Source organism: Balearica regulorum, chromosome 2 (assembly GCF_011004875.1).
Source record: "Balearica regulorum gibbericeps isolate bBalReg1 chromosome 2, bBalReg1.pri, whole genome shotgun sequence".
Taxonomy (NCBI): Eukaryota; Metazoa; Chordata; class Aves; order Gruiformes; family Gruidae; genus Balearica; species Balearica regulorum.
In genome coordinates this window covers 124293412-124310085 of record NC_046185.1, presented here as the reverse complement: position 1 = coordinate 124310085, position 16674 = coordinate 124293412, and the positions used below count along the sequence as shown (strand labels likewise).

Sequence of the window (16674 nt, the reverse complement as noted above, 5' to 3'; positions counted from 1 at the left end):
ACTGGAGTCCAGTGTTGGATGCTGTAGAACTCTTTCTGCCTTACTTTAAAACAGGTTCATTAGCTGGTGTATGATACGTATTTAAGACAAACATAATTTAAGTACCAGGAACTCATTTATTCAATACATCTTTTCTTTAAAAGTTTTCAAGGTTTTTTGGAAAAATTATACGACATTTTTCGTTGCAGTGGTCACTTCTGATGGTGATGCTAGCATTTATGCAGACATTATGTGATGTTTTAAAATGTTAATTATTAGTTGGGATTTTTTGTCCCTGAATGGTTAGTACTAATATCGGATAAGGGTCATTTAAGACAGGACTGAAGTACTTTGCCTTTTTTGTCACTCATTAAACAGGTATGCTTTCTTTTCATCAACTGAATTCTTTCAGCAGATACTTCTTTATCTACATTCCTTGCAAAGTTTAAGCGAGGGTTTCAAGGAGCTTTGGTTAGATGCTCACAATGTGTTTTGCTTGGACAGACAGGACAAACATAAAATTCATAGGACTGTGTTGCTGGCACACCAATGCTATATTTTTAAAAAATTCTATTTTTAACCTCCCTGTTCCTGATACTGTTAGACATGAATTAGTATTATGTTCATAGAAGTTCTGAACTAATGTCTGTGAATATTTTCCCAGAAAATCCATAAGGTGCAAACTAAAAGGCAAGCAGAGCCAAAGCACTTTCTATTTCTTCATTTGGTGAATATTTAGGAGAACTATTTAGATATTTTAATTTCTGCTCGACAAGTTTACTTTAATATCTCAGACTCTCGTCTCCCTAATTGCTGGTGTCACAGCTTTTCTGCAGTAGTGCTTATGCCAGCAAAGGCTTGGAAAAGCCGTCTGTAATTTAAATCTTAAATTTTGAAATTCATTTCACAGAGGATACTTGGCAAGGAGTCAAAGTACTTCATTGTGTGATCCTTCCACTCTCTGACTACACAACATGCCTATAGCTCTCCTAGCTCTCCTTTCAGTGGTTGATTTCCCTTCCCCAGATCTGTCTCCACATGATCTGACCTTTTTTATTCTGGGGTAGAAATGTGGAACTACAGTGTGAATATTAATTTAGCAATTGAATTGTGTTCTCCAGCCACAGCCTTCTCTCTCGGATACAACAGGCAAAAAAAATTTGATTTAGCATCTGCTCATGTCAGACTGATGCTTCATTGCACCCCGTCAGAAGAAAAAGTAAAAAAGTAGAACTTCTACTTAGCTCCTCCTGTTTCTCCCTGGTTTGGGGTAACATTAAAAGCAAGAAACTTGTGTATTGTTGATAACACACCCAAAATGATTTGGTCATTTTATGACCTTTAGGGAACATTCAATAGCAGCAACTTACTGGTCTTCACAGTGACCTATAGTGTTTTTTATCTATTGAATAGTTAATGTTAGGTGGAGTGTCCCATGATTGTATAGCTCTTGGTATTGCTCAATATTATTTGAAGATATCATTAAGCAAGAATAGTGTTTCTGTCTTTATAATCTTTGCATAACAAAGTCGATCTGGAAGCGTTCCCAGCTGTTTTCCTGTCATTTTCAAAATTTCACCCAGGTTTAGTAATCTGTGGATTTTTTTCATATTATCACCTCTTTCTTCACTGATACTTGAAAAATTGGTGACAACACGTTGGTCTTTGTAGATTTTAAATTATACTGGGAAGAAGGAAACCCCTAGATTGTGCATTCATTAGGAAGGTTGTCAATTATTAAGTGGAAGGAGGGCTACCCCTGGGTGCTTCTCTTTGCCAAATTGCAGTAAGAGGCCTTTTTGTAAGGAAATACTAAACTGTTATAAGATGCTAATAGAGCGTGCTTACAAGAACATGATTAAGAGTAAGTAGCAGCACGTCTGGGTTTTGTAGCGACGGTGAAGTATGTAACAGTGCATTGCAGAGGGCTTCCTCTTCGAAACCCCTTTCACAGACCTGCTGCTAAATTTGGGACTTTAGCATGAATTCTTGTTCCCCAGTTAACTTCTCCCATCCTTCCAACTGGGACAATCTTATGACTGTTTTGCTTTATTATAATAATATAATACTAATATTAATAATATTATTAATATAACTATTATCACCATCATCATTATTATTTAAATCCAAAGTGAACTCTAGGGAAACTACTCTGCAACTATACATTCAAGTTTTAGCAGTAAAATAAAAAAGTCTACAATCTCTCTTCTCAAGAATGTTAAAAATTTATGGATATCTATCTCAGCATAACTCACTTAGTCTTGAAGATTAAAAAAAAAGAAAGAAAAAAGGAAAAATGAAAAGTTTTTATCAGTTCTTACAATCAGTGGAGATGTCTGTGCTCCTTATTGGAGGTGATTAATGAAAGTTTACTCCTTCATGCCACGCATTTGAGTACTGAAGCATCGTTGGCGACTGTAAACCTCAAACTCTTTTATTTCCCGTTTAATCTTATACTTTGAATTGTTGTTGTTTCCTGAGAGTCAAATTATAAGGGTACAAATTTCCAGGTGGGAGTTCTTCATATATTGACCTAACTTTAAACTGTTAACAATATCTAAATAAAGAGAAGTGAAAAAAAATTCACAAGAAGTGTATACAAATAAGTGAAGAGAGGAATGGAAGAGACATGGATATACTGAAATACATACCCAAGTTTTTAAGGAATAGCCTGAAGCTGATCATAATTTCAAATCTAGGTACAAGTTGCCTACTTACACCTACTTTGTCTGCAAATTCTTGAATTTTTGAAGGCAAACCTAAGTGTTCAAGTATAAATTACACAATCATTTCTTTTGTGTTTGGTCATCCTTTTTCATGCAAAAATGTGGACTTTTTTAACATCTTCTGAACAATTTAGCCCTAATAGAAAGTAAGTAGAAGTAAGAAGAATGCCTGCGTAGAATAATATTGAAGGAAAAAGCAAGACAGTGAAATACTTCAATTGTTTGTTCCTGTTGTTGAGTCTTCTGTCTCTAGACCTCAGCTGCACCAATATTTCCTCCAGGAAGTAGGAGACATAATGAATGTGTGTGTTTTTTCCCAAAATGAGTTTATTAAAAGAAAAAGGTCAATAGGGCTCCTCACAATTTGCAACCCCGATACGCACAGGGGCAACGTTCTGCCAAGCACTTACAAACACTATTGACTTCCCTTAAGTTCAGAAATTTTGCATGATGGCTGTATTGATTGATTTATTTATTTTTAAGTAGGGAAATACACAAGGGAGAGAAATGAATAATCTGACGATATGTTTTAGAGATTAGCATAGTGGAATTCTCTTGTAAAGATCAAATAGGGCCATCCGCACCCTCTGGTTTTGATTGCTGTATCACTGTGATCGATGCAGCAAGGCCATATCAGACCATTAAACATCTCTTGTTCCATGAGCCATTGCTAAATGCTTCAGAACAAGGTACAAGATATCCTGTAGATAATAAGAGTGGAATATGCTGCCCAGAGAGTATTAATCTTCCTAGCCTTCTTTTATCGCCTGCATCATGAAGATTTATATCCTTTTAAAACAAACAACAAAATGCCCCCTTTCCTATCTGAGTCTCCATCTTTTTGTTCTTGCAAAGAAATAAAATTTTTGTCTTCAGTGCAGGATCAATTCTTTTAGATATTTAAGCCTTTCAAATGAAAATCTGTGTATGATTCTAGTACTATAATGAATCCTCTGGGCTTCAACAGATTTCCTCCTGTGCTTATAGTTATGCATAGATGTAAGGATCTTGATGCACTGGGACCTTAGCATCTAGAACAAAATTGATTTCCAGCACCTGAATGGCATATCCTGCAGTTATCAAATGTTTGCAGATGAATGTTCAGAAGAATCTTGTCAAACTGGGTGATTCTGATGTTAAAAAAACAAAGAAACAGTTTATCTGCTGCTTCATCTACCAAGTTTGCTATTCTTTGATCAGCTAGGTTTGATCCACGAAATCATATGATTGCTGAAAATTTGTCTTACCATAACTGTATTCTACTGTATTTATAGCAACTATACTCCTGTGTATTTCTTCTTACAATAAATGTTACAATAAAATGTTTATTTTTGAGAGTAAAATGTTTTGCTTCTTAAAATTAAATTTTAAAAATAAAAATAGTTTTATATAAACTAATTAAATTACTTTGCATTAACAAATAATTTCTCTAGAGAATTTGGTATGAATTAAAAAGTTTCTGTTTCAAATCAGATTTTTTTAGGCAGTGGCAAAAATATCTATGCGTGTTCTATCGATTTGATCTATCTAAGTTAACAATTCTTATTAGGTAAGTCTAGTTAGCAAATACACATTTTTCTGTATTGTGGCCACAATGAAAGAGTGAGCTGTACAAACAATTGGTAACCTCAAATCTTGGTTACCAGCACCTATTCAATGTCCACTTAATTTTTATTTTGTTAAGAGGTTGACAATGCCATCAAATATTTCAACAGTTTGACTATTCCATTGTGCAGCAGCATCTGTAAACAATTTGGCTATAATGACAGTCTACAACAGATATTTCTAAAATTAGAGCAGTTAAGGGCATAAATACATTTAGTTTTTAGAATACAAGATAAATTTTTCTTCCATATTTAAGCTGTAGAACATAATCTTTTTTCCTGTGCCCTTCTTCATCCATGTTACATTAAATCTTAGCAGCAGCCAGTTAAAAAAAAATAAATTGCCTTTTCCCCTGAAATCACCATTCCTATATATTTCTTTTAAAATATGACATTTAAAAAGAATATTCAAAAAGTTGTAATTACGGCTGGTTCTAATTTCTATGAATGAAAGAATAGCTTCACATTTCGCCCCCCCCCCCCCCCCCCCCGCAATGGAATATATACATAGATGTATAAATGTAAATATACCTAGATAAATGAGATGGAGCAAAGCTCCATTATTATGATTCAGCTTCTCAAATCTACTTTTCCCCCCATCTCTGCTTTTGTATGTGCTTTAGCTTTCTTAAATCCACCTAACTCATGGTTCTGCTATTAGCTTCCTTAAAAAAATGTTCTGCCAATAGATTTAAACATCATTGGAAATATCCTCTGTATTCTGCCTGTGTTCTTCTTCATTTCACTTAATTATGCTTATGTGTATGTATGTGAATTACTGGAAGCCTTTCTGTATCTTTTGTTGTGTTTATTCCCAATTATAGTAGCTTTCATACTCATTATATAACTGAAAATGGATGAAAAAACTTGATTTGGTGATTAGGTGATTGGTGATTGATTTCGTGATTGAGGGCGTTGGTGTTCTCCATGAATGGACAAAAGATGCCATACCCTCTCCCAAAGGGTGCAAAAGAGGAAGCTGTAAAATCTCTGTTACAGAGACCAGGAAAGAGTTGTGGAAAGTTTGAGTCACATAAGAAGCCTGTTTCAGAGCTAATGGTGATTTTTGATCTTCCAAATCATAGTTTTCCTCTTTAGGTGAAAGACCATCCTTTTTTTCCAATTATCGTAGGCGAGATTCTTTTCTTTTACATCTATACCCATTAACTTTCTGTCTTAGTATCTACATAACAGTTCACTAGATACAAAAAGTTGCACTTAAGTAATATTGAAGCTACGTATAGGTGATTCTTGGAGGTTTTTAAAATATATTTTAAACTGAACAAATAACGTATCTCTAAAAATATCTTTTAGCCATCTTCAAAGATATTCCCACTAGTCATTCTGAACTGTTTTGGTAGATAATAGGGCAACTAAAGTTGTAAGCTTCTGTACAAATCTTGTTAATATTACTGTTTTTTCCTGTTTCTGCTCTAAGGTTATGACACCCACACGTGTCAGGAAATACAATGTATACCGGAATATGCTATATGGCAAATTTTCCTGAAATGTATATTCTAAGCACAGAGCTGCAGAGACTATCTACTGACATAGAAATATGAAATTCAAAATACACCTTTTAAAGGAATTTCTATGGTAACCATATTAGCTTAATTTGCTGTTAATCCTCTAGCCTTTTTAGATCTGTGTCCTTACAGAGTGGTAAGAAATTCTATCCATCCTCAGGCTTTGGAAATGCAGTCATCAACTCTAGAAAAGATTTGACTCGAGAAGCGGAGGTTTTAAACCGACTGGGAACAACGTGACAGAAATCTCCATCTGCATTCATTCCATGTGTAGTCTTTTGAGAAGCAGGCTCAAAAACACAAAACAGAAAACAGATGAGACAGGGTAGCATCTGTTTATCGTCGGAGCCTCCTGCTGTGGTTTCTGGTCATCTTCTCTCTTGTCCTCAGTCTCTGTTCCTTATCTCTCATCTGGTTCTTGTGGCCTGGACATAACAGCTGCACTTACATTTTAAAATCTAGTTTTTAACATTTTAACAAACATTTGGGGACAGGACAGAGGGCTCCGGTTATGGCCGGAAGAAACACAAAAGTAGATCTTTCCTTCATTTTTTCCCCCTTCCTTTACCTACCAAGTTTATGATGTTGAACTTCAGTAGGAAGGATCTGAATCTTTTTCATACCACTGGGCACTGGGGCAGAAAAATCCCTTAGGCTGAGCTGCACCGAGTTGTTCCCCTAGCTGTCAGTATTTCCTAAGCGAAGAAGTGTGGCTCCACATGCCAGGCTCTGAGGAGCCTCAGCTGGATTTCCTCTCTCAAGGGTCGATGACTTCTCTTATTTGAGCACCCTCCAACAGGATTCAAAAGATCTCTGCTTTCCACTTGGAGCCCCTCAGTGCGTAATGTGTTGAGGTTATTTTTGCTCAGCAGTATAATTTCAGGAACACTGAAGCTATTTTCAGACCTGTGTGAGTTTTCCTCACTGCAGTAACCTTACTAAAACGTAAGTTATTAGAAGTTTTTTGTTGTTAATTTGGTTTGTTTATCAAATTCGTAGAGTATAAAATGCCAATCTGAAACTCTTGTGGCACGGTCAAAATACAAGCCAGCCCATAAAACTCTTGCTAGTTAGCTAATAAGAATAAAAGGAGTGGATTATATTTTTAAGGAAAGGCGCTAGGAGGGGAGGGTGGCTTATTTGCATTCACATTGATACTTGAAAGTAAAAGTGGTTTTGTATATGTAGAAACATTTGATTGACATTATCTAGAGGGAAGTTTTCTTTTATGATCTGGCCACACGATAGTGCTTTATGTGCAGGAGAGAACCGTGTTTAACTTAAGGAGTAGTTTCTACAGAGCTTTGTCAGGGATCTGTTTGCTTATACTCACAGTTTACTGTAAGGTCATGAGTAGTCTCATTACTTTAGATGCTGTGTTGACCAAGGTCAGAGAAGCTTTGCATGGTCAGATCTTCAGCATGTGTTACCTCATTCTGCTTTACTCCTTCATTTAAGATATTCACTAAATTTTTCATTGACTTAACAGTATTTTTGTTTGTTGGTGCCTGTGTCTCCTTCCCACTAGTTTAGACTACAGGATTGTCAATAATCTGCAGAATTATTTGGATTTTAATGGCCTTTCACTGCCTTTTTCCCCCCCCCCCCCAGGGGAATAAAAGCAAAACAAAATGCCGTAAGTTCTCGGGCCTTAACACACTCTCTCTTATGTATTTCTGTTGTCTTTTATATTGGGAATTGTAATGTCATTTTTCATTGAGATTTACTTATTTTTTAATGAAATCTGTAACCTTGTATTGATGTATCCTAGAAAACCAGTCTTTGCTACACTGAATTCAAATAGCTTATAGTCAACTTCCCAGTTATAATTCACTCATCCCTTTTAATAAATTAATGATCTCTCTTCTCCAGCATGAGTGCCCAAAGCTTAAGGGAAGAAAAAGCAGCTTTTCTAGGCAACTCTGTAGCCCTGTGTGCAGGTTCCTCTGTTCTGTATTTGATACTCAACAGATATCTGTGGCAGTTGAAATTGATTTTGAGTACCCTGAGAGCTGGTCTTGGATACGTCTTACTTCTTATTTTCATCTTCTCTTTGTAGTTCATTCTGCTTTCTCTTTTATTTTTCATACCTCCGACTGAAGTCACGGAATGGTTAGACTGACTATTACATTTCTAATGGATTAGTTGAGTACTGTAAAAGCCAGAGGATATTAGCCTTTTCACATTCAAATGTGTCATATACAATATATGTGGTTCTATGAATATTTAATTTGAGTGAAAGGCCTGTCTGAGTATGATTTCACTGGGGAAGAAATCGCTTTTCATTTCTGGATTTCCTGGATATCCAGTTTCCTTCCTTGCTTTTTAAAATGTTCATTGAATATTTTCAGCCAAACTGAAACCTTTGGCAAATCCTGATCCCAGTAACAAAAATCATATTGAGTTTTTCTTTTCATTTTAAAAGAGAATTTTGTCTGTTCGATTTATCCGACATTTGCTTCCTCCTCCTGTGTTCCTTCGGCTGGATCCTCAGGGGCTGTGTTGTCTGTAATGTCCCTCAAGTGATCAAACACATTGGTGCTTAACAGATAATGAGAGTTCAGGCGTGATATTGAAAAGAAGTAAGCTATAATTTTCCCTATATTACTTAATTCCATAAGAAATGGCATTGAGCTTCAGATGGTTTTGCTGGAAATTATAACTCCACGGTCAGAGAAAGCAAGCTGGTTTATTGTCAAGGGAGCAGGAGCCTGTTCCCCAATCAGCAGTAAAACAATTTATGGGAGGAGTATTTGTTTCTCCAGCAGAAAATAAAAACTGTTTGCAGGGTATTGTAGCTAATGACAGGATGGATAAATCATGCACCTGCAGAACTCCTGGTATACAATAGATATAACATTGCAGGAAAGAAATCATAGGTTTGATAAATGTCCTAATCCCACAGTGAGGTTTACAAAAGCATGCAGACCCATCCACAGGAGTTAGCTGCAGAGTGGTACACTGGGTAGCTTTGCAGGATTTATGGAATTCTTCCCAGTGGCCAAATGCATTTCATAACCGCATTACATTCGGTAAAGTAAGCATTTTGTGGACGTGAAGAGTTGTACTCGGCATGTGGTGCTGGAATCAATGCTTTGCCTACTGCAGCTGAGGAAAGAAATCTGACTTTTTCTCACTTGGTAGAATTGTAGATGTGCCACGGACATTTTTTGGTTGTTCCTAAGCATCCCTCTTTCCTGGTATGTGAGTCTGGATTGCACTCACTGGTTAATATTGCAGACTTGCTTAAATTGTCAGCCAGCTGTTACTCTTGGGATTGCCTAAAAAAAGTTGTATATTGCAGATCTAGCGTGAGGAAAATCATTTTGTATCCAAGACAGTGCTTGATTTATTGTTCAGGGAGTAATTCAATATACATGTAGTAAACACATACATCAGAAAAAACATTAAGATACTGCAGAACATAGTGAAACATACCTTTGGGTACTGTAAAAGGGGAAAGAATTCAAGTGTTAATGAAATAATTATTTTTCTCCCTGAACTCTCAAAAAATAATGAGTTTCACAAAAGATGTTAGCTGTCTGTAAAAAGTCTCAATTTAGCAGACAGGTAAATGCTAAAATCAGTCATTAATCAGTAAAGATCCTGAACTTGTGTTTCAGTCAGCGGTGCATAGGTCCACATAAAAAAATAAGATGTAGGTAAAAGTGGTTTGTTGACTCACAGCAAAACTAGTACAAGAGCCCTCTGTACCTGGGGATGTGATCCTAGGAAAGGCACTTATCACATTAAAATTATTTTTCAATTTTTGCAGTGTCCTTTTGTGTCATCTCTTACCAAGAGAATGCTGCAAATCCCAAATAGTGCTGTGTAGTTTGCAGAAGAGACTTCTAGAGTGGCAACTGTCATATATGAGAGAGGAATCCGTAGACCTTGTAAAAATACTACTCCAGAGATCTGCTAAGATCAGAGACTTAATATGGTCTGGTTTGTATGTAATCAACAACTTTCTTTAAGATTACTGTTCACCATTAGACTTTCTTATCTGGCACAAATCCTTCCCTTCAAGTTCTTTGCCTCTGTGACTTGTGTGCTCTCCAGCTCCTGGTAGAAGAGCATCCTTTTCTCCAGTCACTCCGTACAGATGTGCTGTATGTGCATTCATAGGAGTATTGGACTGAGTGATTATTTTATATGGGTGACTTCTTTAGAAATCAGAAATATGCACCACATGTAGGTCATCTGTGGCGGGGTCTTAACCAGTGCTATCTTGCCAGAATTTACTGGGAACGCTCAGATCTTGCTCATCTTGGGTTAACATAATACTTCACTACTTTAAATTGTAACCTTGGTGTTGTAAAAAAGGCTAGAGTAGATTTAACAGACGCCAATGTGTTTTATTTTCAGAAAATAATTATTTAATGACCTACCATTACAAGGTCATATTCAGTGTCCTGAGGTTGTTATGACTTGAATTTCTCACAATAGATTGACTAAATAATATTCTGAACAGAAGAAACTTTGACATGCCCTACTCCTTTCAAAGTAAAGGAGGCAGAGGAGGAGGGAGAAGGAGGAGACTTGGAGTCAAGATATTCACTGTATTCAAACCTAAATTAAAGATTTAAACTAGACCAATAAGAATCCCATCTAACAACATACATTTTAACTCTAGTTTACGTTTAACAAATAACCTAACAAAGACAAACAAACAAAAAAAAATATTGTTTTGAAAGTATCCTTTCACTTTTCCTTCTGTGGAAGGAAGACATACAAATGAGCAGCCCAGGAGCATGAGTGTCCCCATTCCCTATGGCTGGGTACAACATGGGTAAGAAAACCAATGCAAGTTTCTCTTATGCCTGCAAAATTCCTTTTCTTATTCTGGAGAAATCGGTTTGAAGCACAGGAGCATTTCTTGTGACTTTAATTGGTCTTTGCACTGACCTTGCCTACTGTGATACTGGGGGTGGTAATGCTTTTTGGGAGGTGCATCTGCGCAGAAGTTGACTGAAACCCAGCAGTCTCTTGCCTAGAGAACCATCAGGTAACAGCAACTTTTGGTCACACCCTGGTCTTCCAGCCAAGAGACTTTAAGGCTTTAATTTGAATTGTCACTGGCCTGTCTTTTGTTACTAATTCTTTGCCCCTTGGCACTGACGTGAATGATAAGATGGCAGAAAACAAGGCTCTTCATGGCCTCTTCCTCAAACCGTGAAGGCCTTCAATTTTTCAGCTCCCCTGCTCACTCTCTGGAACTACAAGAGCAATGTTTCATACTTTGCCCAGGAAAAAAAATGCTCTTAGGATTCAAGTAACAGTTAAAAGTACAAAATGAATTACAGTGTTGAGTCACTGGAAATGACAGCAATTCTAACCAGAAAAGTGTGAAAACCATATATATTTTGTTTTCAAGGCATAACTCTGGGGGAAAATAACAATGAGTGGCAGACACTTTTTTCTAGAATACATTCCGCAAGAGTTGTTTAGATAATTTGGGACCTATCCTAAAAACTCTCTCAACTTAGCATTCCTACTGGGCCCCAGCTCAAAGTATTTCAGCTGTGCTCGTCGTGTCCTGCAGGCCTGGGTCCCCTTCACCCTGTTTGCAGGGAGCATTCCTCTCCCACCTACCGGGAGGGGGCAGATGGGCTGCACACCCTGCGTTTTGGCATGATGTGGGCTAGCGCTCAGCGCTCTTGGATCCACTAGATGAGCTATATAGCCTTACATGTATGCTGAGATATGAAATATAGCCTCATCATTTCTCCGCGGTTTCAGTGGAATGCTGTTTCTCTCAGTTGATCCTGTTTTTCCAGGTACAGCGTATTGAGTTTCAATCCCATGTCTGGAAAAACAATGTTTCTCTTAAATTTGGTCATGTCTCTGAAGTTTTTTCATAAAGGTTATGAAACAAACTTGATAAACTCGAAATCTGCAGTGGCCAGATATTAAGAGTTCAGTTCTTGCTGGAACAGATGGAGTCTGGTTCTAGACTATAAGACATTTGCAAGCTATAGTGAAAGATTACATTGGGAAAAGTAGCAGCAAAAAATTCTTCTTTCCTGCTGTTAAAAAAAAATAAAAATCTGCAATATCTTCCATGTTTAGTTTTCATAACAACTCAAAGAGAAAAAAATGCCTTCACTCTTCAATTTCACAATTACCACAATCTTTAAGGTCTCCCAGGTGGATTTTGTGATGAACTAGCTTCAGATTTGGTTTGCCAGATTCATATTTTCTCTGAGCAAGAAAACAAATTTTAGCTCAGGCAATAATGTTCCAGGGCAGCTATTTTCATTTCTGACTTTTCCAGGTTATAGGAAAACTTTGATTTCTATGGGAACGGTAGTATTTTGTAAAGCATCCAAACTTTTAAGAGCATAGGACTGTGCTTTGCATCATGGTCTGATCCAAATACAGGCATATAGAGTTCCTGCAAGCAGTATCTCCAGAGTAGCAGTTTCTCTACTTGGCCTTTCCCAACTCCTGTAATCATCTTGACATCCAAAATAAGGGATGTCAAGTCCCTTGAAGGCATAGGGGGAAGAGGGTGAACACCCTTTCAAATACAATTTCTTTCACAAAAAAACCCAGAAGATGCAGCTGAAGACAGAACCGTTCTGTAATCAAAATCCAAGGGACTGGAGACAGCTCAAATTGTGTGGGCTAGGATGACATCATAGCTCTGGGAAGTTGCTTTTAGAAGCTGAGGTAGTGGGAGGCTGAATTCAGATGTTATTTACACCTCTTTAATCCCACTTGTCCTTTTTTTTTTTTTTTTTTTTTTTAAGTCAATGCAAGTAGAGAGGTAACGAGAGCGGAATATTTGAGCCTCTCTTCTTTTGGAGTGCCAAAGCCAATAATAATCATAGTGTTTTGGAATCATTGGCAGAAGGGTGTCTGATAGATACATTTGGCGTGATGTAGAATTTCAGAATTAGCACATATTTTTCCTGTTAGTTTACTGCAGGATGACGCTGTATTGCAAAAGAGGGGAGAGCATGGGTGTGATGACATGAAGACTAAGGCTACGTCAGAACTATTTATGTTGCTTCATGTCCTAGTCAAAGGGTGTGCTTTATTCATGTACAAATAGGAAAAAGTGGCTGCTAGTTCTTACATCTACTATAAACTGCTTTAAAAGTTGGAAATGCTGCACCAGTCAAAAATTTTGCCACCATTTAACATTTGCGCAGTGCTTTGAAGATAAAAAGTGCTCCATAAATACTATGTTCTATTTTTTCCACTGTTAGACTTCACACATCAGCTATTAAAAGCACTAAGAACTGAAAGCAGTTAAGCTCAAGAAATAGTAACAATACTAATAATACTTTGCACTTCACTCATGCTTATGTCCAAAAATGTTCAAGACTTTTACAAACATGAGGAAAAGTTTAGCCTAGAAGTTTTAAAGTAAGATTATCCATACTTATAAGCCAGAGAAATTAAGGCACAGGAAAAAAAAGGGTCATATTTTAAAATACGCTTAGACATTTAAATTTTACTCATCTCAATTTTAGATTGCATCAGACCTTCAGGGTATAAAGGTACTGGAGTGACTTATTTAAGGGAAAGAAAATTCTCCCCTAGCTTTGTACTTTTTGTTGTTTCTGGCAAAAGACAGGAAGGAGGGCAACAGTTCTTTTTTGTTGTAATCTGATAATTTTGTGTAGAAGTTTTCTGAGAAAAGCTGATCAGGTTGTCGAGGAGTGGCAGCGGTGGTCTTCCATTGACAACATTGATATAAATAAGATAGGATTATGGGGAGAGGCGATATCTTTTATTGGAGAAATCAATAGAGATAGGAGGAAGTAGATGCACTTTCAAATCCTGAATAAAAGCTTGTGTGCCACAAGACCTGCCAGTCTGTGGTGGGTTGACCTTTGCTGGCTGCCAGACACCCACCCAGCTGCTCTTTCACTCCCCCTCCTCAACAAAACGGGGGCAGAAAATATGGTGGAAAAGCTCGTGGGTCGAGATAAAGACAGGGAGATCACATAGCAATTACCATCACAGGCAAAAACAGATTCAACTTGGGGAATATGAATTTATTGCCAGTTAAAATAAGTTTGGATAGTGAGAAACAAGGACAAATTCAGACAATACCTCCTCCCCAACCCCTTTTTCCCAGGCTCAGCTTCACTCCTCCATTCATGACCCTGTGCCCGCTCTCCACCCCTACAGGCACAGGAGACGGGGAACAACAGCTCCTCTCTCCTGCTCCTCACACTTTGCCTCCACATCGACTTCTGGGGTCCCTGATCTCACATCTTAGCTCCCCAACCACCCTAGGTTAGAGCCGCCAGGTGACCAGGCTGTCCCAGGACTTGGTGGCTGGTGGTGCAGATGTCTCTCTATTCTGGCTGACAACCTGGATACCTTCAAGATTTCAAAGCCAATTATCCTGGGAGAGTCTTTGTGTATTGACTTTTGTTTTGTTTTGTTTTCTGGAGGTAAGCCAGCAAAACGGAGAAGCTTTTCTCGTGTCAGAAATAGTAGCCCCCCTACAAAGCTGTTCAGAGCAGGGACATTCCTCCCACAGCCACCCAGCCGCCCTGAGGGGGAGTGGGGTACATGTGCCAAAACCAGCACAGACACCCAGCGCATCCTTGATGGTCTGCATGGCTTTCCATTTCTAATGTGCCCCCTGTGAGGTGGGAGCTGGGTGGAGGAGCAGAAAGGGGCCCGAGGGGCTCATCTCTGTGCCTGGATTTAGCGCCGGGGCTGAACCGTGCCTCCAACACGGTGGCAGATACGGGGAGGTGTTTTCTGTAGCACGCAAGCGCAAACCAAAACTCAGTCAACAGGCAGAAGGTTGTTCAGCATCTGAGGCAGGCTGTTTAAAAAACACAGGCTTATTTTTGCTCCTGTTCTCTAATACAGGAACAGGTAATGTGCACGTCTGTATAGTGCTAACAGCACGTCTGTCCTTACTGTAGTGGAGTTTGCTGCCATAGTGAAAATAATCAGTAGACAATTATCACAGCTGACAATGCATCTTCATATCCCATCAGCCACAGATATTTTCCACTGGTCCATACAATGCAGACCCATCAGAAATAATAGGAAGGAGCGAAGCTATTGTTAGGATACAGCAGCTCAATATTCACAGAATATTCAGCAGGGGATGAACTCCTCAAGAGGAGTTAATAAGCAGCCACACTTGAATACCTGATGTTTATAAAGGGGAGAAATGTACACAGAGAAGTACATTATGGCTAAAGATCTACTTGATCTGTCCGAAACAAAACCTAGCCTTCATCTCTCATGTAGAAGCAAGTCTACCAGGGCCCAGAAAGAGAGATTTGCCTTTGAGGAGTGATCTGAAAGATAAGTAATATGTCAAAGGAAAGAAAATGCAGTTTCTACTCCTTGGGGAAAGAGGGTAAAAGGAGAAGAAAAAAAAAAAAGAAAAAAAGAACAAAAACCATTAAAACCCTTCTTTTTTTTTTTTTTTTCTCGCTGTAGCCATAGCCTCTTTCCTTTGATTTGTCATGATTTAAATTCATACAAAAAGATTTATTTCAAATAAGCCCCTTTAACTGTAGGGGCAGATTTTTTTTTTCCCTAAAGCCTTTTGTAAGAACAAAGTAACCACTTGTCACACACAGTGACTAATGAGAGTTTAGTGTGGGTTTTAGTGTTCATTCATACGCTTTGTGTTCAGCTAGTCGTAAGTTAAATCTTTAGAAATCACACCGCAGGAACCCTTCGCTTAGGGGTGGGGGCGGGAGGCGAATCTGTCGAGATATTGAGAACTGGTGAGCGGAAACTGCTCTTTTCAGGCTTCCTAATCGGCGGCGCAGGAAATAAACACATGCAGGAAGTCGTTTGGCCTTTTCTTGAACTTAAAGTTTATACAGCAATTGATAACCGAAGCAAACTTTGTGTACTTAAACTTTTGAAAATTAAATGAAATGAAGAGGGCATGTTCAGCCGATGCTAGCGTGGCCTGTAGTCTCTACAACCGGCTCATCTAAATACAGTATTAAAAACTGGAAAGATTATACAGGGTATATATTTTTATAGCTCGAATGTGTCCTTGAAACCTTTTTGCATGTCTTCTCTCTGTCCCCTTTTCCTTCTGTTTCACTAATCTTCTTCCAATGAAGCTAAGCTGAAGCATTGAAATGAAACTGAAAGTCATGTTTGTCAAGCTGTTTTCTCTGCTTCAGCCTCAGACTCTGCTCTTTCATCCTTTCCCTGACCTTCCAATTTATCTTGTAAGCACTTCAGGGTAAGGATAGTCTTGGACTGTGTGAAACACCTTGTTTGATGGTGGCCCATATTGATATTTGGTTAATGCTACATATATCGCGTATAAAAGTTGTCTTTGAAAGGAGGGTAAAAATAAATGAAGCGTCACTCTTGAGTATAGCTTTTGAAATTGATAGCATCAATTTACTAACAGGGACATTTATATGCATTTCTAAGAAATATTATTTGTGTTCGTATTTCTCAAGCTTTCACTGTTGTACGAAGGTCACTGTGAATTTAATGCTTTAAAAAGAACAGTTTCGGGTTTATCATAATTACAATTAGTTGGTGTAAATTTGCATGGGATATTAAGAACACCTTTGCCAATAAAAAAGAAAGCAAGCAAAACCCAAATGCAGAACAGAATATGGAGGAAAAAGTACATTTGCATGTCTTTGAAGACCAATCTAAATATCTGCTAAAAATGCACCCACTTCTAATGCATCTTCTCCTTTTTTTGAAAATGGATTTTTTTTTCCCTTGCCCTAATAAACCACCCCTATCAGTGCAAGCATTTATTAGGAATGTTATAAAATGAGGACTAGAAGCAGAAAACTGCAGTTGAAATAAAGTAAAATGAGAGAAAGCCAGAAAGAATGAAAGTGAATTACATATCCA

At 37.9% G+C, this 16674-nt stretch overlaps 1 protein-coding gene across 3 annotated transcripts in view; it reads left to right on the top strand.

Annotated features, from left to right (window-relative positions):
- RBMS3 (RNA binding motif single stranded interacting protein 3) overlaps nucleotides 1-16674 on the top strand; it is a 715580-nt gene that overhangs the window by 203839 nt on the left and 495067 nt on the right. The gene's annotated exons all lie outside the window — the stretch shown is intronic.